Source organism: Pezoporus occidentalis, unplaced genomic scaffold (genome assembly GCF_034315485.1).
Source record: "Pezoporus occidentalis ecotype Australia unplaced genomic scaffold, CSIRO_AGI_Poc_V1 ctg251, whole genome shotgun sequence".
Taxonomy (NCBI): Eukaryota; Metazoa; Chordata; class Aves; order Psittaciformes; family Psittacidae; genus Pezoporus; species Pezoporus occidentalis.
Window position 1 is genome coordinate 585314 of NW_026914406.1, and position 25347 is coordinate 610660.

At 46.1% G+C, this 25347-nt stretch overlaps 1 protein-coding gene across 2 annotated transcripts in view; it reads left to right on the forward strand.

The window, feature by feature from the left end:
* Positions 1–25347, forward strand: part of LOC134166098 (uncharacterized) — a 123437-nt gene that overhangs the window by 31634 nt on the left and 66456 nt on the right. Inside the window, exons 2-3 of one of the 2 annotated variants that reach the window (XR_009965745.1) lie at positions 175–287; positions 4800–5050. The gene's annotated coding sequence lies outside the window, so the exon portion shown is untranslated. The remainder of the gene's footprint in view (positions 1–174; positions 288–4799; positions 5051–25347) is intronic. The other variant, XR_009965744.1, reaches the window with a different exon arrangement.

Below are 25347 nucleotides of genomic sequence, written 5' to 3' on the forward strand. Positions count from 1 at the left end.
ACAACTATTGATAGGGTTTCTCAAAAAAACAAGTCTTTAGGTTTGACACATTTTGCCCAAATCCTGCTAAAATCCCATTTAACTTCTTTCCAAATGGAAAATAAAGGCTATAAGAAGGGAACATCAGTAAACAGTGCTGAGACTTTCTTGTTCCCCCCCTGTTTTCCCCCTTAGATGATGAATTGCTTTTGGAACCTACTCAGCTGTCCTTGAGTCAGTGGGAGGCTTTAACTTCATTTTCCCAGGAGGGCAGTGAGGCTCACTCTCACTGCAGTGCCTCTCTGCTGGTGTGTATATGATCTTCAGCATATGTATTGTAAAATACATTCAAAGCCTTACATTAAAGGGAAGTCTTTGGGCTTGGTAAAAGCTGCCTCTGTGCTTCCTTCAGATGCTGAAAGTACAATGAGCAAGAAAACATCAGCATTCCAGTTCACTAAGAAATGTGGTTGTGGCTGTGGCAGTTTTGTGCATAGCTGAGTTTGAAGACTCTAAGAGAAAAGCAGTGGTAACTAAAGAAACCACAGTTTTAAAGCGATGAATTGTGAAGTTTTCCAAACCTGGTAATTCCTGTGATAGCCTATGATTCCTGTTTCTATGATTCTAGTCTATGATTTGGCTGTGAGTGAAATAAAGAACAGAACTAAGAACTTTGCACTGAATCTACCTTAGTGACATAAACTGAACAGGAAGAGGAGTTGCCCAGAGAAGCTGTGGCTGCCCCATCCCTGGCAGTGTTCAAGGCCAGGTTGGACACAGGGGCTTGGAGCAAGCTGCTCTTGTGGAAGGTGTCCCTGCCTGTGGCAGGGGTTGAAACTGGATGAGCTTTAAGGTCCCTTCCAACCTGAACCATTCCATGAGTCTGTGAATTTGTACAGAGGAAAGGTGGGATTAAGAACTTGGATCTTAGTAATTAAGGTTTTGGCAGCTGACTGACCTTCATTGAAAACCCCAGTGTAAGGTGCATCATGAATGGCGTATGAATTACTTGCATCTTTGCTGACTGCAGTGGGAGGAAGGTTCACTGTTGTCCTGGTTGCTGTATTCTCCATCAGGTGCAAGTCTCTGGTAGGCAGGGGGGTGTTTTTTTCTGAGGGTGTCTGAGTGTGTTTTTAGGGGGGAGGTTTTCAGGGGATGGGGTAGAGACTGGTCAGAAGGAAGCCTGCATCAGGGATGGAGACTGAGGAGAATTCAAACACACAGGGATGTATAGGGATTGTGCAAAATTAGGCTGTCACTGCACTGAGAACAAGCCTGGAGAAAGATGCAGCTGCAGTGGACTAGGGGGGTTCCTGAAGTTTTATTCCTCTTGCTTTTAGTTTCGCTGTTCAGGAATTCCACATTTTATGTACTTCTCTAGTAACACCGAGCTCTGGTATTTACAGTGCTTTTAGCATTTTGATGATGCTGGTTGTGTGGATGAGTGCAGCAGCTCCTCCGCACACTTGGTGAGTCAGGGTTTGTAACAGCAGTGTTAGAGACCAGATGTGAATGTGGAGGCAGCCCTGGCACTGGGGCTGAGGCTGGAGGTGAGCAAAGATGTGTCCTCTGAAGACCCAGACAGAAGATGTTGTTTTAGTTACATGGCGAAGAGGCAGCAGCACAGAAACGTCCCCTCAACTCTAGAAGAGAGTTGCAGGGAGTATGACTTCTATTCCTTCAATGGACTGGCCACAAGCTCAGCCAGTGGAGCTCCTTGTAGGTCCATGTGTCTTCATAGCACCTAAGAGGGATGAGCATTCACAGGACCTAAGAGAAATCAAAGTCAGGCACTGGATTAATGTCGTGGCTCTCATGTATAACCTTTGTCTGTAGGGAGCAGCAAGATGGTCCAGGAGCACAAGAGCCAAGTCAGATCACTAGATAGGCAGAGACTGAACTGGCATTAAGAAGCTTGAGCAGGAGTATGGCAAAGATAACTCACTGCACAGGTAGAGCTACTCACAGAAAGAGGGTATGTGTTAAAATTAATATGTTTAAGATAAATACATCTTAGAGGTTTCCAAAATACATCAAATGCTGGCAAGGCCTCTCTTAGAGCCTTTGAAGTCCTTGCTATGGGATGATGAGGATAGGGAAGCTCCATCATCTGCTGCAGGTAAAAGCTCCAGAAGTCATTTTATTGAGATGGCTTTAGAAGGATTTAAATCAAGGGAGAGGAAGCCTTGTAACACAACCTTTGGAATAATGTCAGGATGAGACTGCTCTGAGGATAAAGCAAGTGAGAATGGGAGTTATTAATGCCTGTTGAGAACTAAATGCCTTATTTTTGGAAGCATCTCGGTGGGTTGTAAGGACTAACAGTGGGGAGTTGGTCATGTACCCAGTGTGGTCTGGAACAGTGGTACATTAACACTCTGGGTTGGCCGTGTAGATGAGGTTCTGTCTGCCCTATGAGAAGCAACAATGAGATGATGAGTACAGAGTGAGATGTGCTTGACAGCAGGGTCAAGGTACCTGAGGCAGGAAGGAAAAACCTGCATTTCCCCAAAAGCAATGTAATATTTGTGCTAAAAGGGGCATTTTGAGGCTTTGGGGACTCAGAGGCACTCAAGAACTGGGGATGAAGACGGGTTTTGTTTGCATTAACATGACATGCAAGGGATTGTGAAGAGGAACAGAAAATGTTCTTGGTGTTCCACGGTATAATTGGCATGACACCTCTGCAGGGAGATTCCCTACAAGACACAAACCAAACCAGACCTGGTGTTTGCAAGGGATGTAGGCTGCCTCTCCTGGAGGGTGGAGGTACGTGGGAAGCGTACCCTGGGCTGGTGGGATAAGGCAGTTGAGAAAACTCAGGTTCATCCTAAATTGCATCCAGGGAGGATTAATCAGGTCTCGCTTCTGGAACTACTGGGAAATGAGGGAAAGGAAATGCCTGTTCTTGTCTGTTCACGTGTCAGAAACCTTGCTCATAAAGGGGCAAGTTACGTGACTGAAAAGGAGGAAGCAAAGAGAAATTAAGAGGCCACGAGGAAGGAGCCAGCCTGTGTAGGACTACTTAAACCTGCTTTGTCCTTAGTGGGACTGAATCATAGACTCACAGACTGGTTTGTGTTGGAAGGGACCTTAAAGCTCACCCAGCTTCAACCCCTGCCACGGGCAGGGACACCTTCCACTAGAGCAGCTTGCTCCAAGCCCCTGTGTCCAACCTGGCCTTGAACACTGCCAGGGATGGGGCAGCCACAGCTTCTCTGGGCACCCTGTGCCAGTGCCCCAGCACCCTCACACGGAAGAGCTTCTGCCTTATATCCAACGTGGACTTCCCCTGTTTCAGTTTGAACCCATCACACCTTGTCCTATCATTACAGTCCCTGATGTAGAGGAGAGGGAAGGAAAACTGCTTCCAATTTTAACTCTCACTCAAGCAGGTGATTCAAGAAGGAAAGAAAGAGGGATGGTGGCGATGCAGTTTGCTTATTGAGTAAGTTCAGAGATGGGTTTTCAGTGGTCCTGAGGTTTGCTTTAACTTTGTCAGTGTCTACAGGAGCAGAGTGCTAGGAGGGAGTACTATGGAACAGGCAGGAATAGACACATGAGCAGTTACTTACCCTTGGGACCAAATCAGGCTGTGCTGGTTTGCACAAACCAGAAGTGTACTGAGCTGCCAGACTAAGAGCAAGGTGGAGTGGGAGAGCCTACCCTAGGATGCTGGGGAGAGACTCTTCATTAGGGACTGTAGTGATAGGACAAAGGGTAACGGGTTCAAACTTAAACAGGGGAAGTTTAGATTGGATATAAGGAAAAATTCTTTCCTGTGAGGGTCCTGAATGGGTTGCCCAAGGAAGTTGTGAATGCTCCATCCCTGGCAGTGTTCAAGGCCAGGTTGGACAGAGCCTTGGGTGAGATGGTTTAGTGTGAGGTGTCCCTGCCCATGGCAGGGGGTTGGAACTGGATGATCTTAAGGTCCTTTCCAACCGAAACCATTCTGTGATTCTGTGTGTGAGTGAGGGCTTGAGAAATCACTGTCAGCTTGGGATGTATTCACAGATCCTCCCTATCCTACAGCTGTGGGTGCTGGAGGGACCATCTGCATGACTGAGAGCCTTAGCGAATATCCTTTTCCTAAGGCTTACTGTTAACGTGGTTCTTGTGTTCACAGTGTGAATGTGAGGAGACAACTGATGTTTGAAAGACTGAATTGAATAACTCTGACCAATGACAAGAAATGTAATTAGGTTTTGGGCTGGTGTTGTGGTCGGGGTTCTGTTTGGTTCTGTGTGGTTTTGAATGCCAAATATTCAGCTTTTGAAATAATGAGAAATCAGAGAGGGGGGAAAGGAAAATTCTTCTATACTTTATACAAGCTGCATGAATGCAGAATTAATCAGCTGCTTTGCCAGGCTTTTAATTGTGCTTTAAGCAAACACAACTTGCCTGGTTTTGAAGGCTAAATGAAGTTGGAAGCAATTTGCTGTATGATACAAAATACAGTGATTCAGCATTCATGATGAGAGCTATTAATAGGGAGTCTATTTTTATTCAAAGAAAAACAATAGCACTGAATTTCAGGCAGTTGCTTGACCAGACACTCAGGAAGGTCTCTGTGCAAGCTGAGGAGAAGCTCATATTGCTTGATCTTAAGAGCTGAGCTACGGAGCACCTTCGGCACCAGTGTTTCAGCGCTGTCCTCCCGAAGGTGATGCTCAGTGCTGGGAAGCTCTATCAGCAGTGTTCCTCTGAAGCAGTGGTTTGTATCCACTGGTATAAGGGGCTATCGGCATTCCTGACATGTTATTTTGGGGAGAATTGAGCAGTATGGTGAACCTCTGGTTAATTTTAACCATCTCTTTCAGGTTTTCATGGCCGTTCTGCCACCCCGCTGCTGCAGCCAGCGTGAATCCGAGTGCCGCGGCTACAAAGGCTTGTTGCTTCCTCATGCTGGATACCTCAAATCCAAGAGCTACTCGGCAGTTTCCAAGGCAACCACCTGTGGAATAATTAAACAGGATGGAGTGTTCCTGTGCCAGATATAAGGGATTCTTGCCTGGAGAGAGCACTTCATCTGTCTTGAAGAATCAAATGTGCTTCTGCCAGCAAAGTTAAGGTAGTACAATTAAAAAGTGCTGATTTCTTTTCTGGAGATGCTGCAAGTTGGAGTAGGAGCAGCAACATTAATGTGACTGTATACCGTTCCTTTAAGAAAATTACTATGGATCCTTCTCTCTTCCTTTTTTTGGGGATATTTAAAGAGAAAATCAAGGCTAAAGGTGCTGATGGAAGGGTAACGTGGGTGAAGAGTATTTTGCATCAGTGAAACAGTTGCACGAACTGTTTTGCACTGGATGGCATCTTTCCTCATGGATGATTTTAAGCTGGTAAGGACTAAAATGGAGCATACATTAGTGGGAGCATAAAAATAGGAAGTGCAGCCTTCATGCCAAGTACACTGAGATTTCTTTTGGCATTCAGTGAAGTGATGGATCTAAAAGGAATGTAGGAGTGGGCTCACTGCAAAATGACAGTCAGAATCAGGGATCGATCTTTATCCCATAGCTTAAAGGGTACGCAGAGATTAAGTTGGTGTTGAAACTGCATTGATAATCAGGTTTAGCTTGTTAGGAGAAGCAGCAGTTTGAAGACCACATGCCCACATTCAGAACTGAAATTGCACAGAGAAACCCAAAAGGTAAGCAGAGGAAGTCTGTTAGAATAACGACAGCAAAAAGAGCAAGTCTGCTTCTGAAAGCTTGAAACATGGCTCCAGAAGTTGATAGCAGTGTGAGGCTTTAGCTAACTGGAAGGGTTCTCCTCAAAGTATGTTCCTGGATGTATCTGCTTATTAGGTCTTCCTTCTCTGCCAGTCATTCAAATGTATTTGAATGGAGAAAATCTTCATTTCTGACAGTGAAGTTAAATGGAGCAAGCCACATTTGCATTTTTCCCATAGCCCAAATAGCTGTTCAGTTAAGTTTGGATACCTTGCTTGATGCTTTTGTGTCATTCATTTGAGGCGTGATGCTTTTGTGCAGTTTATTTTGAGCAAAAAAAAAAAGAAGTTCTAAATTTTGAAGAAGAAATATTTGGGATGCCATCTGGGCTTTACATAATAAATTGAAACTGCCAAAATGTTTGTGGGATTCTGTTGGGATGTGGATGGGATTTCACATTCCATCCCTTCCACAGCACAAGAGGATCATTGTGTTTTAGATACGGTGGGTCCAAGAAGAAGTAGAAGCTGTGTGTGGCAGCTTTGTGATTGGAGGGGATACAAATAGAACCTCTCCACTGTCACCTTTACAGCTGTTAGAGAATCTAAGAAGCTACACTCATAGGTACCAGCCGAGTTACAAGTGCGGTTTGCAACCTTAATATTTCATTTCCAGTTCACTGGTTCATTGTCACCACAGCTGAACTGCCAAATTGATTTTCTTTTTGAAGTAATTCTTCAGGCTGTTAAGTTCCTTTCAGTATGGAGCTGAGGAGGATGTGTTTGTCTCCCAAAACCTGGTTTCAGATGTGAAAGGAGTTTGCTGGTGAAGTGTCTGCACCAAGCACAGCGAGGATGAAACAAACTGAGATGTGGTGCGTGTAGAGTGGGGGTAGCTGGTGTGTGTGGATCCACACGTTTTGCTTTCCAAGAAGCCTGAGTAACTCGGAGATGGAAGTGGGTAGTTGTGAAAGAGCATATCTGTGTGTTTGTGTAAGACTGATGTAATAGCCAGGTAGCAATTGTAGCATAGTTAGGGTTGGAAAGGACCTTAAGATCATCCAATTCCATGTGCAGTAGTGCAGGATTCCCAAGAGCATACACAGAGGAGAAGTTTCCTCTTGGACCCCCCTGTAAGTCCATGCAGCTGCCTCTGTGATGTCTTAACCTCAAATACTGTAGGGTTAGAATCTAATCATGAAACTTCAGTTTGCAGGTAGTGCTGAAGCAGATGGTGACCAGCCCCCTGAAGCTGCCGGTTCCAGACCCTCTTGAAGGGATGACTTACCTCTAAAAGGTCCCTCTGGAGAGGAACATGTCTCTCCCCGTTGCTGGTCCAGCCTGGACCACTGATACAGCATCAGTATCTAACACTTCACAAACTTGCAGTGTGTAACTAGAGTACTCATATGAGTACTCATCTCTGCTTTTTTCCCCACACTGCATTCCCAATCCAGAGCTTCCCGTGCTGAGTGGAGTTGCACTTGATTACTGGTACAACCCACATGCTCCTCCTCCTCATCCCAACTCAGACATTTTACCCTGGCAGCTTTTCCAGACTTCCTATGCAAGCCTGTGGTTCCGTATCAAGGATGCTGGAGAGCCACATGGAGCTTGTTCACAAAGTTCCTAATAGAGATAAAAACATCAGGGCTAAATTTAGGCAGCTGGTCTGTGTGAAGGAAAATACAGTGGCAAAGCAGGCTTGATGTCCGATGTTGTGTATAGGTTATCTTGTAATAATCCCTGAGAAGTGCTACAGGATTGAAGGGGAGTGGAAACTGAGGAGCAGTGATTTGTTCAGTAAGTGACTGAGCGCATAGAAGGAGTTTTTGTGGCTTTGGCTATTAAGAATTAGTGCTGTTTGCACCCATAAAAAGTAATATTTTCTTTGTACTCTGCTTTCTGTAACAGAAGATTGACGTTATGCTCCATGTTTGAAGAGCTTGATGTCTTTTAGAAAGGAAAAAAGTGGGAATAGTGACAGGGTGATTCTCCTCCAGTTTAATTGAATATAGAGATTCCATTTTTCTTCTGTTTCTACACTGTCAGAACAACTGTGTTGGAAAAGTCAGTTACAGTGTGGTAGTTTGAAAGTGCCATTCGAATACCTATTGCTAAGTAGATAGGACTGTTTCCTAGGATCGGTAACACTTCTTTCTTGTTGTTTGGAAATCCAGGTGATTTTTCAGGGTGGGATTTTTCAAAGGGAGTTTTCCTTTTGGCGAGGGGAGCCGAGGGTAAAAACAGAAAAAGCAGGGAAAGAGGGACAGACAGCAAGTCTTCCTGTTAGTGGAGGAGGGAATGATACTGATCAGACCCTTTTGGTGACCTGACCCTTGTATGTGTGGAGGTTTTGGGGCAGACACATCAAGCATCCCATTAACAGGTTGTAGAAGAGGTTTTCACTTTCCCAGAGGACTAGAATGATGCTGGGCATATTGGTCACTGGGACACCATGTAAAGTTAATGTATCTTAAGTCTTTTAGAGCCATCTCTGGCTCATTGGAGAGCAGAAGAGAGCTAAAATCACTTGCCCCAAAGTGATAATGAACATGTTCCAGATGCATCAACACAAGACACTAGTTTTGCCTATCAGTAGCACTGTAAACCCATGGAATTTGAGTAAACCACACTGTACTCTGGTGTATTGTTTGTGTCCATCCAAGTGCCTAGTCACTGCTCAGAGCAATGAGTGACAGCAGTTACAACACCCTTTCAAAATGAGAGAACAGTTTTACCATACTCAGGTGGGTGAGTGGTTTATGGGCATCAAATCAGCATTGCTATTTCAGTGGCTTTGAAGGTAGAACTACCTACTAAATGATGGACCTGACGCTTAGTTATGAGATAGCTGCTGGGGAGAAAGGTATCAGTGCTGTGCATTTAGGATATGCTTTCTCAGTGTAGTTCAGGAAGTCCTGAATAGAACGGAAAGGTCAGTCTGCTTTATCATCATTCTGGGACCAGTTTAGCCTTGGGAATCAATGAAGTAACTAATAAAACACTACTTCTAGAAGTAGAATTGCTTGTATTAATCTATTCACATCTTCCCCTTTGTGGTTTGAACTCCTTCTGTTAGGTTGTTAGGCTCTTCCTGCTATTAAAAAATAAAAGTAAGACTTAAGAATGACAGCATCATATCTGGTAGAGAGATGGAATGTGGCTTTAAACTGCTATCCACAGTGAACATTTGGGTATTTGTAACGGGCAAGAAGAGGTGCTAACGCTTAGTTCTTGGGGATATTACACCCATGTTAGCCAATATGATTGTAGGAGAAGAGCAGTGGTTCTATACTCATCTAGAGCAGTGGATGAGCAATGGCCAGCAATGGCCAAAGGGGGGCAACTGAGGAGCACAGGAATGGAATGAGAATGCAGGATCCTCCTTAATGCTGTTCAGTCTCCAGATGTGTAGTACCTGGATTTACTGAGCTGGACGTCTTCTTTTATGATAGTTACTGGCCTTGTCTTGAGAACTTGTGAAATCTCCCTTTCAAGCCATGAGGAGTGTTGGGAAGTGTAATGTCTGTGGTTCCACAGCTTAACTGACATAGCCACCTGTTGAGTGAGGAACTGGATTCTTCTGTTAGGTTTTGAACCTGAACTCCATTTAAAACACACTTCTTGTACTGGGAGAGATGTAATTCATCCCTGTCTACTATCTCCACGTGTTAAGAGTCAGTTCAGATCCTGTTGACCTATAGGTGAAGTCAGGACCACTTTTCCCGTCTCCAGATACCCTTCGTCACACTTAACTTTGAGGTGCTTTATGAATTTCACTGCTGTATTGGATTTTCCAGTCAGTGATCCATGCCCAGTTCCTTTCTCAGTTTGTCCTACTCATCTGCTGTCTTTGTTACTGTGGATAACCTCATATCATCAACAGATGTTGTCATGTCACTGCTGAGCCTTTTCCATGTCATTTCTGAATTCATTGATCAGTGCTGGGAGCAGATCCCAGCACAGATCCCTATGGAAAAAGGTGCTGAAATGGCACCGAGTCCTGCCAAAAGTGGGTACATCTGCTTCTGCACGAGGCACAGCTCAGTTTGTAGTCACTTCACTGGGAATGTGGGGTTACAGTTAGAAATTGCTGGAGGAATGGATGATTTCCTGTGCAAGATACATCATCAGGCTGTGGATGTGGAATTTCACCTTTGAGAAGGATCTGGTGGGGAAGGGATTCACCTGTTTGTATGCCTGAATGTTAAAAAGGGCCAAACCCACTTCGTTCACAGCATAACACTTTCATTTTAGGAGTTCTTCCAAAAGCAGTGTGGTTGGTACTTAACTTTTCATCTCTCTCTGCATTGCCAGTATATGGAAAAACAATGTTAAGTAATGGAAATGAAGCAATTGAATAAATCTCACAATCATAAATCTGCACTGGGTTTAGATGATGAAGTGGGGATAATTACCTTAGCAATGGAACTGTTACTTGTTCTCTAGCAATGTTACTGTAATCAAACATTTAATGTGGTATTAAGGAAACTGGGTCAGATCAAAAGGACCTGTAGCATAAAGCTGGTTCTTTCTGGTGGTAGCCTGTAGCTGCAGCTTAGGGAAGCGTAGAAGAAAAGGGAATGTTGTTCTGCTCCACATGGCATAGTCATGGATCCTTCCAGCAGCCTGCAGTTTAGGAGCCCTGAGCCACAGCCCCATGTTTGCTTCCATGGATTAATCCTGTGTCAACCCTGTTGTCTTTGGTGTCCAAGAGCTGTGCATTACACAGGGTATGTATTCACGCTGAGAAGAAAGCTAATGCTTGTTTCAAGGTGTTTGTGTGGTACCTGTCTCTTGTTCGTGCAGTGCTTCTGTATATCCAATCTCATAGAATCATGGCATGGTTTGGGTTAGAAAGGACCTTAAGATCATCCAGTTCCAACCCCCTGCCATAGGCAGGGACACCTCACACCAGACCATGTCACCCAAGGCTCTGTCCAGCCTGGCCTTGACCACTGCCAGGGATGGAGCATTCACAGCTTCTCTGTGCAAGCTGTGCCAGTGCCTCAGCACCCTCACAGTAAAGAACTTCTTCCTTATATCTAACCTGAACTGCTCCTGTTTCAGTTTGAACCCATCCCCCTGCAGTCCTTTCTTTTCCAGGCTGAGGAATCTGCTCACTTCCATCTCTCCTCATGTGCAAGCTGCTCCGTAAGTCCCATTTTCCCTGTTCTTTCCCTGTGTTACCCCCTTTCCATGATGATGTCCAAACCAGCAGAGTTCAGGATAGGAACGTGAGGTGTCATCCTGCTGCTTCCTCATGCTGTGTCTGTCCCCTTCCTAATTACTCCTGAAACAGGCTTTTCCAGTGCTCCTGTTATGAAGCCATGTGAAAACTGCACTTTCAGGAAGCTAGCTACAGTGACTCCAAGGTCTTTCCTAATCAGGAAAAACTAAATTGGAACCCAACATTTTCTATGTGGAGTCAGCTATTTTTTGTCTCAACACAGAGCCTTGCATTAATGCACTTGAATTTCATGTTCCATTTTCTCTCTCTCACGCTGTATAATAACTAGCGGGAAGGAAAGGGCTGGGGATAACTACTTGATGCACTTCATGTTTTGTCTTTAATAGACCTCATACTGTATCCTTATTGTGAAGTTTAATGAGAGAGGTCTTAACTACAGACCTGTACAGCAGTTTACTGCTTTGTGTGTGTATAAACAGCTCTGTTCTCAGCATGTCCATGACCTGGTGATTAATAAGACCTTCCTCCTTCCTGCACTCCAGCTGAGTTTGCTTCAAGAGCTGTTGCTAACTTCCAGGGACTCCCAGTATGCCATTAATCAGAGCTGCTTCAGAGCCCTCCTGTGTGTGTCCTGCAGACTGCAGCCCATCACTTGGCATTCTGGCTTCCTTGCTAATCTGGCTGAATCTGTGTTCTCCTGGGTAGTTTATCCCTGGTGGGCTTTGTCCCCTCTCCTTGTCCTCTCTGCAGGCTGGAAGGTCCCTAAATTGTTACGTACTGAATGGTGAATTTGTTTGGGTTTTCCTGTGGCAAAGAAAGGGGTTTTGAGGGTCTTTCCCCTCCCCATGGCTGTCCCTTGATGAATCTTGTACCTTTTTATCACCTATCAGCCCAGCAGACTTCCTGATAAGCTTCTGACTGTCAGTGTGTTTGATAAAGCTGTGTCCTGCCACATCAGTCCTCAGTGGTGTATGTTTTAGTGGTGGGTTGACCAGGTCCCACCAGAGCTGCTCTGTCACTGCCCTCCTGAGCTGGACAGGGGAGACAAGATACAGCGAAAGGTTTGTGGATTGAGGTAAGGGCAGGGAGGGATCACTCAGCAATTGTTGTAATGGGCAAAACAGCCTCAGTTTGGGGAAATCTCTTTCATTTATTGCCTGTTGAATAAGAGTAGGGTAATAAATAAAACTAAAGCACCTTCCCCCCACCCCTCCAGTCTTCTGGGCTTAACTTGACTCCCAATTTCTCTACCTCCACCCCATGAGTGGTGCAGAGGGATGGGGAAATGGGGGTTGTGCTCAGCTTATCACACCTTGTCTCTGCTGCTCCTTCCTCCTCAGGGGATGGCTCCTTGTACTCTTCCCCTGCTTCTGTGTGGGCTCCTCTCTCCACAGGGCCACAGGTCCTCCCAGCAGCCTGATGCAGTGCAGGCTTCCCATGGGGACAGAGCCTCTTTTGGGCATCCCCCTGCCCTGGCTTGGGGTCCTCCATGGGCTGCAGGGGAATCTCTGCTCTGGTGCCTGGAGCACCTTCTCCTTCCTCCTTCACTGACCATGGGGACTGCAGGGCTGTTGCTCTCACATGTTCTCACTCCTCTCCAGCTGCAGTTGCTGTTGTACAACAACTTTCTCCTTCTTAAATACATTGTCCCTGCCACCATCACTGCTGGGCTCAGCTTTGGCCAGTGGTGGGTCCATCTTGGAGCTGCCGGTGTTGGATCTGTTGAACATGGGGGAATCTTCTAGCAGCTTCTCACAGCACCCCCCCAAAGCCCTGCCATGGAAAATCAAATACATTGAGTTTGCCGAGGTTTTTGTGTTTTCCTGTATCCCAGATATAAGGCAGAAGCTCTTCCCTGTGAGGGTGCTGAGGCGCTGGCACAGGGTGCCCAGAGAAGCTGTGGCTGCCCCATCCCTGGCAGTGTTCAAGGCCAGGTTGGACACAGGGGCTTGGAGCAAGCTGCTCTAGTGGAAGGTGTCCCTGCCTGTGGCAGGGGTTAGAACTGGATGAGCTTTAAGGTCCCTTCCAACCCAAACCAGTCTGTGTTTCTGCGACTTCACTTTCTGAAGGACATCCTTTTGCATGCTTAATGTTTCATTTTCTTTCTTTTTAAGTTATACTTTCCCTGTTCTTCCCTATGCAACACAAGGTCTTTAGCAAGCTGTCAGCCCCTGAAACCTTCATTCACCTTCTTGCCTGCTCTTTTTAGTTTCCTCTAGTAAAGCTTCCTTTTCTCTTAATCACAGAAAGCTTGAGGTTAGAAGGGCTCTACCAGAGGTCATCTTGGCCAGCCCGCTGCTTAAGCAAGGATTCTTTAGCTGTGTAACTAAAAATAGAGAAAACTGGTGGTTCAAATAGAGAACTTGAGTGCGTTGTAGTCGCTCTCCAGCAGTGAAGATGGTGCACGCAGTTCAGGACTGGGTCAAGCCTTGCTTCTGTTGTGGGTGTTGAGAGCTGTTTGAAGAAGGGGTAATGAATGGTGTCTTAAAAATGCAGTGTTTGCGTCAAACTGCCAATGCTGAGAGCTTATCTGACCCCCTGAAATCCTGCAGTTGGGCCACCTTCATCTCAGAAGGTGATGTTTGTGCATCTCCAGAGGTGATGTTTGTCACTTAGACTTGCCATGCATAGGGCCATGATGTTATTTTCTACTTGAGGCCGAACCTGGGAAGCCTCCCTGTCCTGTTGAACTTGGTTCTGTGTCCTTTCTTGCTGTGCTTTTCTTGGAAGGAGGGTTTGAGCTTTCTGAGCTTTCATGCGCTCTGAGATACTCAAATCAGTCTGATATGGATCCTACCAGAGAATTTCTCCATATGGGATTGTGGCTCTCATCCAGCTGGAATGTTCTACAGCAGCCAAAATAGCACCAGGCTGATGTTGAACTATGGATGCTGCCCTCAGCCAGTGGAAAGAGCGGTTTGGTTCACCCTTCTGTCAGCATCTCTCTGGTCAGAGGGCTTCCTGTCTGTGTTCCTCCAGGTTGGTAAGTGGGAATTGACACCCAGAATGCTTATGGAGCCCTAGCAGGCATTGGAAGCTGAGTGGATTGAAGCCCACTCTGGTGTTTCAATCTTGGGAACTGGTGTTTTCACTTGCAGGGAGTTGTCACTCAATGGGGTGCTTAAGAAAGAGCGATGTGGATCGCTGTGGCGTGGCGAAAAGCAAGGCGAAGGCTTGCAGTGCCTTTGTGGGTGAAATGAAGGGGGAGTTTCGTGACATAAAAGGGTAAAATGAGTGAGATTCAAAATGAAATATGAAGGAAATGGTGTTTGTGAGGAGCAGCTCGGTGTGGTTTGGGTGGTTGGCAGCTTTGCCTGGTTTTCCTTCCTCTCTTAAATCAGTGGAAAAATCCACAACCTTGAGATGTCATCAGGTCCTGCCTGCATTTCTTGCCATGGCGATCCCACAGCAAGGCCTCTGGGAGGTGTGGGGAATGTAGGAATAGTGATACCTGTTTCAGAGCTGGGGTTGTGCGGCTGAGGTGTGGGATGGCAGCAGTGCCCCTGGATCCCCCAGTAGGATCCAGATCCCTTGGTGACCAGCCAAACTCTGTGTAAGCTGTGGGATTTTGGAGTGCTTAACCTCTAAAAACCACTTACTTCCTTTAAAGATGTAGAGAGACAAGTATTGCTAAGAAGCTGTTCTTCCACTAACAGGGATAGCCATGACAAGATGGGATCAACAGCCTCGGCTGGCTTAGGAAGTGCCCGTCTCCACTCTGGTTGTCCAGAAGAGCTTAAATGAGTGAGGAAACCCCCAACATTTTCGCCAGAAGAAATGGAGTGAGATAAATCTGTCCTTAAAGATCAGGTTTAATTTGTGTGCTACCACGTTCTGATTGTCTGGTCAGTGGCAGTGTGTCAATTGAGCTGGTTTGAGGGTTTTAAGATGAGTTGGTATCAGTCTGCGGTTATTAATACCCTACCAGAGAAAAACCCCAAACCCCAACCCAATCAAACCCCAGACCTAACCCCTTTGGAGTGTATCTTTCAGCACGTTAGTTGTTAGTGATTGTTCATCCAAGTGACTGATCTGACTGGCTGGAAATTTCGGGGTGCTTTACCCTCCACGTTATGGGAAGGCTCAGGCTCAGGTTTGTGTGTGGGTGAATGGACAGTACCACGAAGTGCAAACACAGACTCAGAAGCAGCCTTTGGGCTGAGGTTAATGAGCTTTTTCTGTTCCCTTTTGGCCTGTGCGTGGCTTCCTCTCCAGGAGTGCAGGCTGGTCTGAAAGCTGTGTAGATTGCAATGTAGAGCTGGGGTTTAGTGTTGATAGATCTCAGTTTCTAGCAGGCTGGGAATGCTCTTGTGGCCACCAAATGATGCCAGAGCCAGGGCTGAATGTAGGTGTTTGCTTCCACAGAGATGTTCTCTGCTCTCTTGGGGAAAGCCCACTGTATCCTGGGCCACATCCAAAGGAGTGTGACCAGCAGGTAGAAGGAGGTGATCCTGCCCCTCTGCTCTGCTCTCATGAGACCTCACCTGGAGCATTGTGTGCAGTTCTGGTGTCCTTAACATAAAAAGGACATGGAACTGTTGGAACAAGTCCAGAGGAGGCCACGAGGATGATCAGGGGACTGGAGCACCTCCTGTATGAAGACAGGCTGAGGAAGTTGGGGCTGTTCAGCCTGGAGAAGAGAAGCTGAGTGGAGACCTCCTAGCAGCCTTCCAGTATCTGAAGGGGGCCTATAGGGATGCTGGAGAGGGACTCTTCATTAAGGACTGTAGTGACAGGACAAGGGGTAACGGGTTAAAACTGAAACAGGGGAAGTTTAGATTGAATACAAGGAGGAAATTCTTTCCTGTAAGGGTGTTGAGGCCCTGGAATGTGTTGCCCAGGGAGGTTGTGAATGCTCCATCCCTGGCAGTGTTCAAGGCCAGGTTGGGCAAAGCCTTGGGTGAGATGGTTTAGTGTGAGGTGTCCCTGCCTGTGGCAGGGCGGGTTGGAACTGGGTGATCTTAAGGTCCTTTCCAGCCCTAACTGTTCTATGATTCTAGGGGACTGAAGGATGGTGAGAGCACACTGTTAGTTTGTTCCCATAAAATAAGTAGAGATTGACTACAGATTCTAAGGAATGGGCTCAGGACAGTGAAGATGAGGGGTATTTTCATTACTGCCAGCTAATAATTAAGATAAATTAACACAAAGTGTCTGTGGTTTGGGGGAATACTCATTCAAGGAGTTGTAACTTGTAGTAACTGTACAACTGTATAGTCACTGTAGCAATTATAGTAACTTGGAGGTCAGATGTTGAGTGCTTCCCATGATTCCCAAGGAAACAACCTCATAGTCATTCCATAGGCAGAAATCTCCCTGACATCAATGCTCAGGATTTGTTGTTGTTACTGAGGCCTGGAAATAAAGAGGTTGACTCCATTGTGTGTCACATACAAGGGAGGACTACTCAGCCCTCGCTGCAGTCAGGGTTGTGCTTGCTGCCTTCACATTGTCTGTTTTTACCTTCGGGAGGGTCCTGAGCCTATTTCAGGGACGACGTTTCCAGTATCTTCTATTTTAGGCTCTTGACGCAGGGTTTGAAGCACTGTTGAGGTGTTGGCAGTGATGCAGTATGTGTCTTGTTTACAGTAACTCCTTCCCAGATTTGTAACACAAATACCATCTCTGCAGCGCTTCAGAGCTCTGGTCCCTCTGGACCTGAGGGTTTCATCTCACTTAACTTGCATTGTGAAAGGTTATACCCATCTAATCCAGATGGAGAAGGATGAATGTCATCTGGCTGGCTGATTTTTCAGAGAGCTCAAGGGAGTCTCTTAGTGGCTTGAGTAGTTTCAAGCTAGTTTCAAGGAGGTGATCCTGCCCCTTTACTCTGCTCTCGTGAGACCTCACCTGGAGCATTGTGTGCAGTTCTGGTGTCCTCAACATAAAAAGGACATGGAACTGTTGGAACAAGTCCAGAGCAGGCCACGAGGATGATCAGGGGCTGGAGCACCTCCTGTATGCAGACAGGCTGAGGAAGTTGGGGCTGTTCAGGCTGGAGAAGAGAAGCTGATGGAGACCTCATAGCAGCCTTCCAGTATCTGAAGGGGGCCTATAGGGATGGTGGGGAGGGACCCTTCATTAGGGACTGTAGTGACAGGACAAGGGGTAACGGGTTCAAACTTAAACAGGGGAAGTTTAGGTTGGATATAAGGAGGAAATTCTTTCCTGTTAGGATGGTGAGGCCCTGGAATGGGTTGCCCAGGGAGGTTGTGAATGCTCCATCTCTGGCAGTGTTCAAGATCAGGTTGGACAGAGCCTTGGGTGGCATGGTTTAGTGTGAGGTGTCCCTGCCCATGGCAGGGGGGTTGGAACTGGATGATCTTAAGGTCCTTTCCAACCCTAACTATTCTATGATTCTATCAACAGCAAGTAGTAAGATCTACTCTTCTTTTTCTCATCGTTCTTCTACGCAGAGAACTTCAGCTTCCTTCGTAGTTGTTATTTCTTGATGTTCTGCCATGAAAAGCAGTCTAAAGATAATTGTGCAAAAGCAACTTTGTGCTCAATGTGGAGGGGTATTTGTGTTGGTAGGAGAGGATTAACATCCTAAAGTCTTAGGTGGAATTTACTCGAAAAAAAGCTTGCTTTGGTACATGAGCAGTTTTGTACAATGATGCTGCTTCTCTTCCTTGAAGATTTTCCAACTTCAAAAAATACACCCTGCCATATGTTACTGTAATAGCAGCACATGAACTGTATTGAAAGATAAATGAACAGGACTGCAATTGGAGGTTTTAATTCTGCTGAGGGGTCCATTTTGTATCCATTTTTTACTCTACAAAAGATCTAAACTTAGTTTTACCACATGCCCATGCAAAACATTTTGAGGCTGAGCTCAGGATGAAGAGGATGAGAAGGAAGGAAAAGGAACTCCTGAAGTACCAGTGCTTGGGAAGGTATTTGGTGAGTAGACAATGAAACTGGTATTGCAGAAAACAGTGCTCTGGGGTTTAAAGGCTGCATATGACAGACTGAGGGAGCTGGGCTGGGTCAGCCTGGAGAAGAGAAGGCTCCTGAAGGGGAGACCTTAGAGCAGCTCCAGTGCCTAAAGCAGCTGCAGAAAAGCTGGAGAGGGGCTTTGGACAAGGGCCTGTAGGGCCAGGCCAAGGGGAATGGCTTTAACCTGCCAGAGGGGAGACTGAGATGAGCTCTTAGGCAGAAGCTCTTCCCTGTGAGGGTGCTGAGGCGCTGGCCAGGGTGCCCAGAGAAGCTGTGGCTGCCCCATCCCTGGCAGTGTTCAAGGGCAGGTTGGACACAGGGGCTTGGAGCAAGCTGCTCTAGTGGAAGGTGTCCCTGCCCGTGGCAGGGGCTGGAACTGGATGAGCTTTAAGGTCCCTTCCAACCCAAACCAGTCTGGGATTCTACATGTGCCATCCAGTCCACTGCCGGGTTCACCTTTTTCTTTATGGCAGATTTGCCTTTCCCTGGTCATTTACCCTTTTTGTTAGGTCATAATTTGCTGTTCAGTTGTTGATGCTCAACCTGGGAACAAGCTGTGCCTGTACTGTTAAAGGAAACAACGATTAGTGGGTTTGAAGTGTCCTATGGCCATCCACACTCTCAGTTTTCAGCACACTCATGACACTGCTTGGCCAGCTGATCTGAGCTACATCCAGGAGGAGGACAGGAGGAGGCTGCATTTGATCCTGACAGGGATGTGTGGATCCAGGTTACACGGTGGCACTTGTCCTCAGTGCCAGAAATACAGACAGGTATAGACAGAGGGGTAGCACAATGAGTTGGTGCCCAGTGCTTTGTCTATAACAATAGTCATAACATAATATATATACATTATATAGTATATAATATACTATATTATGTGTGTCTATAATGTAGTCATCAGGCAAATCATTCTGAGCAGCACAAGAAACTTTGATACAGCATTGGACATCCAGTTTCTCTTACAGCTTTTAGATTGTAGCCATTGGTTCAGTTGTCTTCTGCTCTTGATATACAATAACTTTAAGACACAAATATTTAATGTTAGGGGGGGATTTGGACTTTTGAGTGTTTGTGTTACTCCTTTAAAATGTGTTGGTGTATTTGGACAAAGCCTGTGGACCATTTAACCATCCTCTTAATTGTGAACAGGTAGTGAAGATGCCCTTTGTGTGTTTGATGTAGGCATTTGCTAAGAAAAAGCAATAAGTCTCCCACTGAAAGTCACTTTGGACCAGAGTCATAATGAAGTCGAAGCAGTAACTTGCCAAAGCTGTGTTTTGCTGTCATTCATGGAGAAGAGCTCCTGCAGGATTTAATCTGTTCACTGATCTGACAGTGCTTTCTGCAGCGATCTTGGAAGGACAGGTCAGTTTAACTCATGTGTTTCATTAAAGCCATACATACCTATTGTAGTGCTCACATCAGGTGCTGGTAATATTGAAAAGGTTGGAAAACTGTGCTGCCAAACCATCCTTTTTGGTCTTCCCTTGTTTGTCTTTTCTCGAAGACCTGATGGGAGTGCAGGAACCTGTCAATATTCCTGACCAAGGGTTTGGGCACAGTTAAGCCAGTAGTTTTCCAGTCATAGAATCATGGAATGGTTTGTGTTGGAAGGGACCTTAAGGTCATCCAGTTCCAAACCCCTGCTGTGGGCTGGGACACCTCACACTAGACCATGTCGTCCAAGGCTCTGTCCAGCCTGGCCTTGAACACTGCCAGGGATGGAGCATTTACCACTTCTCTGGGCACCCTGTGCCATCGCCTCAGCACCCTCACAGTAAGGAGCTTCTGCCTTGATAATTAATGACACTGTTTATAAATAACATTCAGAGATCTTTTTCTGTGCCTTCTAGGGTTGGTTTTGGAGGGAGGAGGAATGTCAGCCAAATTTCAGGCATTTCTGTGCTACCTTGGAGACTAGAAAATGTTTCATTATTGGCACCCCAGATCCCTTATGTAACCTGGTAATTCTGGGAACAGGCATTGGGAGAAGAATGCAGAGCAGTTGGAGTATTTTCATAAAATTACAAGATTCACAAACTGTGCTAAATACTTCAATGTCTCCTGTGGAGCCAGGCTGAGAGAGCTGGGCTGGGTCAGCCTGGACAAGAGAAGGCTCCTGAAGGAGAGACCTGAGAGCAGCTCCAGTGCCTAAAGGGGCTGCAGGAAACCTGGAGAGGAGCTTTGGACAAGGGCCTGTAGGGCCAGGCCAAGGGGAATGGCTTTAACCTGCCAGAGGGGAGACTGAGATGAGCTCTTAGGCAGAAGCTCTTCCCTGTGAGGGTGCTGAGGCGCTGGCCACAGGGTGCCCAGAGAAGCTGTGGCTGCCCCATCCCTGGCAGTGTTCAAGGCCAGGTTGGACACAGGGGCTTGGAGCAAGCTGCTCTAGTGGAAGGTGTCCCTGCCCATGGCAGGGGTTGGAGCTGGAGGAACTTCAAGGTCCCTTCCAACACAAACCATTCTATGGGTCTATGGAGGTCTCCAGAAATACAAGTATTCCAGGCTGCTGGAATGCACTTAGGTTGTTAGGATTGCATCCTTGGGGTGTTAAATTCCGGTCTCACAGAGCAAATGAGACACTGGCAGTAATTACATAAACCCAATGTATTGGAGTTTGCAGCATATTAAAAGGGAATAAAGCACATGAACGGACACCTATTTAGGATGTGCTTTGTGTGCTGTTCATGTGCAGCCCCCAGCACAGGTCTGTGGGAAGGAAGTTGCCCTGATCTTTCTTACTGCTCTCGGGAGGGGTTTTGTGTTCTCCAAGTTCAAGGCCTGTAGTTCAAACAGTGCAAGGCAGAAGGGGAATTTCCCTGCTTTTATCTCCTGTGAAACAGTGTGGCTTATTTTACCTGCTCTGTTTGCAAAAAACTCTTCCTATATTCAGTGAAGGAAGGCTTGATTATTTTCAGTGTAGAATGAAGATAGTGACCAGTTGCTGTTTCCTGCTTGGTGGATGTCATGGTTCTAAAGTCGCTTAGAAATTGCTATATTGTGAGACCACCTTCAGAGTATAGAGAGTCTGACATAGGAATCCACAGCCTCAGGATGACTCAGAATCAAAAATGAGTCAGTTATGCCTTATTCTGTGTAAATTAATCTTTTAAAATACAGAATTAGAAGTAAAACAGGAAGTTTAGGGTGCCTTGTCCAGTACTGCATCATTTCACTTGCTCTGTGCATTAGGGAAGAGGAACAAAGAAGTGGTGAATGCTCCACCCCTGGCAGTGTTCAGGGCCAGGCTGGACAGAGCCTTGGGTGACATGGTTTAGTGTGAGGTGTCCCTGCCCATGGCAGGGGGGTTGGAACTGGGTCATCTTAAGGTCCTTTCCAACCCAAACCATTCTGTGATTCTATGATTTCATGATAGTTTCAGAGGGATATGATTTAAGGGCAGGAGAGTGATGGAGTAAACCAGAGGAATGAGCTGCGCTCGAGATGTTTGAGTATCCCAGAAGGCAGAATCTTTGTCTATAGCAGAGATTGTGAAGATTTAGGACCCAGCATAAATAAGAAATAAGAGGTATTTAAGGTTAAATACATAGCATGCAGTTCCTGAGGAACAACCGGTGAGTTTTCAATAAGCACTCTGAGATCCTGCTTACAGTGTGGTTTCTGGGATGATACTTTTCAGTATAGATCAAGGGTTAAATATAAACCAGTGCGTTTCAGTTTGATTCTTCAGGGTTTAGAATCTATATCTTTTTATTTTTCTGTGTGAAGAAACAATCTTCCTACAGCATTTCTTCCACTGTTACTCATCTGCCAGGACACATTTGGGATGTTGATCAGTTTGTTCTTTCCATTCCCCTTTCCTCTCGGGATGCTCCATGCACGTGTTAGTGATGGAGGCAGAGTATGTGCTCTGAAAGTCAGCTCTTACTGAGTTACTGAACTGTGTGTACTGTCCACTTCCATTCCTTCAAGTACATCCTAACTTTAGGCTCTGGAGTGACAGAAGGGATGGCAATAAAAGGTGTTTGGATGATGGGAGGGCCGGGAAGGGGGAGCTGTGCCATGAAAGCAGCAAGCACGTCTGTGTTCACTTCTGTTAATAGCTTTTTTGGCTAAACTGATGTCCTCTATTTACATAAATCCTCCTCATATTCTATTAATACGTAAATGACCATCTGTTTCTCACCTGTATTTAGGTTCTGTATTTTCTTTCCTTTCTGTCTTTAGCTTCCATGAAGTAATGAGGTGACAGAAAACCAGCAGATCAGGTATTTTCCATGCTTGTATTTTTGCAGTACGTTTATTGAGGTGGGGGGAAGGAACCACCTTTAAGGTGCTTCTGTCAGGTTAAAAGAGCACAGGCAGCACACAGCAGTAAGCATTACGTAGCAGTAAAAATAAAATGAAGCATTACAATTAACTTCAACGCCAGTTTTAGGATGTCCTAGCTAGCTTTTGATAGGTTTTAGGTGCATATCTCTATACCAAGCCTGTGATGCAGTCTGGCTTTGCATGCAAGATAAGCATTTTTGCACAGGAGTTCATTTTGGAGTGCCTTTAGAGAGCTCTCCTGCCCAAACACACCGAGTAGGGATAAATATTCAAGAATCCTATAGCCAGGAAGTGACAAGTTATTTCACATTGGAGCTTGTTTGGCTTCCAGCTATAGCATCTTGCTGTGCCTTTCACTCCAGAGATTGCAGGGTTGGTTGTTATTTATCATATTCACAAAGTACCTATAAACCCAAATCTAAATACTCATGTTCTGCTTAATAAAGGAGACCTTTAATCCCAGTCAGACCAGCTCTTTTCTGAGGTCTTCCTTTGAATGCTTGCCAGTACTTCAGCATCCTCACAGTGTGGATGTCAGAACTGGACATGAATTCTAGCTTTGGATTTAGTTTAGACTTCAGTGGGAGTTGTCAGCCAAGCCTTTAATACAGCTTTGCCTTGCACTGGCAGTCCATACTGGGTGATTCAGTTACTTCAGAGCTGTTTTCTGGGTATGAAGTGTCCCAGGTGACGGAGGAGGAGCCTGCATCCCTTCCTTGGAAATGGGTGGCTTTGATTTGTGAGGATTAAAATCATAGAATCATAGAATGGTTTTGGTTGGAAAAGACCATAAGGTCACCTAGTTCTAATCCCCTGCCAAGGGTGGTGACACCTTCCCCTAGACCAGGGTGCTCCAAGCCCCGTCCACCCCTGGCCCATGCCAGGGATGGAGCATTTACCGCTGCTCTGGGCACCCTGCATCTCACCACCCCGCCGTAAAGAGCTTCTTCCTTATCTCCGACCTCCACGTTCAGGGGAGCTGAACTTCCCCTGTTTCAGTTTGAACCCATCACCTCTTGTCCTATCACTACAGCCCCTGCTGAAGAGTCCCTCTCCAGCATCCTTGTAGCCCCCTTCAGATACTGGAAGGCTGCCTTCAACCACCAGGCCGCTATGGAGTGTTACTGTTTCCTCTGCCAATACTTTGGTTATCTACAAACTTCCTCTCAAGTAATCTTATTATTACCTAGACTATGAAATTACCCATATCAGCTGTTCCTTCATGTCACTTGTAGTGTAACAGGGCAGCGTCCATTTGCTTTGTGTAAGAAAGCAGTTTACCAGCTCTGGAAAAGATGAGGGGACTTTGCTATCCCAGGTGATTATTTTTACGGACAGAATGAGTCATTTTCATGTGGACTTTTAGCATGTGGGTGAGTGAATCATCAGGTGTTGAACAGATTAGTCTCTTTAATGGGACACGCACAAGATAATGTTTTCTCACTGAGACAGTGCGTACCTCTCTAAAGACAACATTACAGAGGCTGAAATAAGGTGGCGTCGTGTCCCCTTAAACATGTTACCTTGGGAGATGAGCCATGAAACAGCCCAGGGTTGCTTTTCATAGTTCTTGGTGTGTGTGTGGGGGGGGTAGTGACCTTTTAAAGTACTCTGAAGAGCAGATTAGGAGGGAAAAATAAAGCACTGACCAACAGTTGCATAAGAAATTGAGCATGGCTTGACTTGCTCCTGTTCCTTGTGTTATACAACAGTTGTAGGTAGGTTTGTATCCGTCTGCTTTCCCAAGTAACAAGTGATAGGACAAGAGGAAGTGGCCTCAAGTTGCACCATGGGGAGGTTTAGACTGGGGGTTACCCTGAAAGGATAGTGAAGCACTGGAACAGGCTGACCAAGGCTGTGGTGGAGTCACCATCGCTGGAGGGGTTTAGAAGACATGTAAATGTGGTGCTTGGTGACATGGTTTAGTGGTGGCCTTTAGCAGTGCTGGGTTAACAGCTGGACTTGATCTGAGAGGTCTTTTCCAGCTCTGATGATTCCATGTAAACTTACACACCACGTGATGACAATTCATCATGTGTCAAGTGCCCAGTGTCCATTTAGAGAAGGACGTGGATTTCATGGAGCAAGTCCAGAGGAGGCCACAAGGATGATCAGGGGACTGGAGCACCTCCTGTATGAAGACAGGGTGAGAGCATTGGGGCTGTTGAGCCTGGAGAAGAGAAGGCTGTGTGGAGACCTCAGAGCAGCTTCCAGTGTCTGAAGGGGGCTACAAGGATGCTGGAGAGGGACTCTTCATCAGGGACTGTAGTGACAGGACAAGGGGTGATGGCTTCAGACTGAAACAGGGGAAGTTCAGGTTGGATACAAGGCAGAAGCTCTTACCTGTGAGGGTGCTGAGGCGCTGGCACAGGGTGCCCAGAGAAGCTGTGGCTGCCCCATCCCTGGCAGTCTTCAAGGCCAGGTTGGACACAGGGGCTTGGAGCAAGCTGCTCTAGTGGAAGGTGTCCCTGCCCGTGGCAGGGGTTGGAGCTGGAGGAGCTTTAAGGTCCTTTCCAACCCAAACCAGTCTGGGATTTCTATACTTTAGGTAGCAAAAGCACACTAAATGTGGTAGATCTGCCTCAGTGCTTTTTCTTTCCTCAGTCCACAGCCAAGTTCAACCAGAATTATGCTTTTATGCTATGTTGGGTTTGACTGAGATCAGGAAAATTACAGGGCAAACCCATCTTACTGTTACGACTGCCTTGAGGTAGGAAATGAAGTATGACACTTAGGCAGGGGTAGGTAGGGTTGAGGGCTTCAGTCACATCTCACCCCAGCTTTACATGAAAAACTGATGATCCTTCCTAGAACTTGAGTTAAGGTTTAATTTTGTGCAGTACTCTGAGCTCAGGGAATTTTCATTATTGGTTTCATTATAAAGCATTTCTCAATAGGTGCCTTTTGAAGGGTTTTGAAGAAATTAAGAGTTTTGTAGAGAACCTTACGTGGACAAAATAATCCGAGCAGCACAACTTTCTCTCTTCCTCAGGGCTCCAGGCTGGAAATACAGATGTGTTTTGGTCACCAGAGTAATTATGACGGGAGATCACAGACTCATTGTAGAATCCCAGACTGGTTTGGGTTGGAAGGGCCCTCAAAGCTCCTCCAGCTCCAACCCCTGCCATGGGCAGGGACACCTTCCACTAGAGCAGCTTGTTCCAAGCCCCTGTGTCCAACCTGGCCTTGAACACTGCCAGGGGTGGGGAAGAGCTTCTGCCTAAGAGCTCATCTCAGTCTCCCCTCTGGCAGGTTCAAGCCATTC